Source organism: Etheostoma spectabile, chromosome 10, assembly GCF_008692095.1.
Source record: "Etheostoma spectabile isolate EspeVRDwgs_2016 chromosome 10, UIUC_Espe_1.0, whole genome shotgun sequence".
Taxonomy (NCBI): Eukaryota; Metazoa; Chordata; class Actinopteri; order Perciformes; family Percidae; genus Etheostoma; species Etheostoma spectabile.
This window is the reverse complement of record NC_045742.1, coordinates 17,243,668-17,243,896: the sequence shown is the minus strand read 5'-3', so window position 1 is coordinate 17,243,896 and position 229 is coordinate 17,243,668.

The following is a 229-nucleotide window of genomic DNA, read 5'->3' as shown; positions in this document are numbered from 1 at the left end:
GATTCAACTTTATTGTCATCACACATGTACAGGTACAAGGCAACGAAATGCAGTTTGGTTCTAACCAGAAGTGCAATGGCAGTAAGTGCAGGATGTATACAATGGTTTCATAAGTGCATAAGTGATTAAATATGGAAATGAATACTATTACAAGCAGACGTTTACAGCAGTGTTTGTCCTATGAATATAGAATATAGCTAACAAGTATTGTGAGCAAGATTTACAGCTG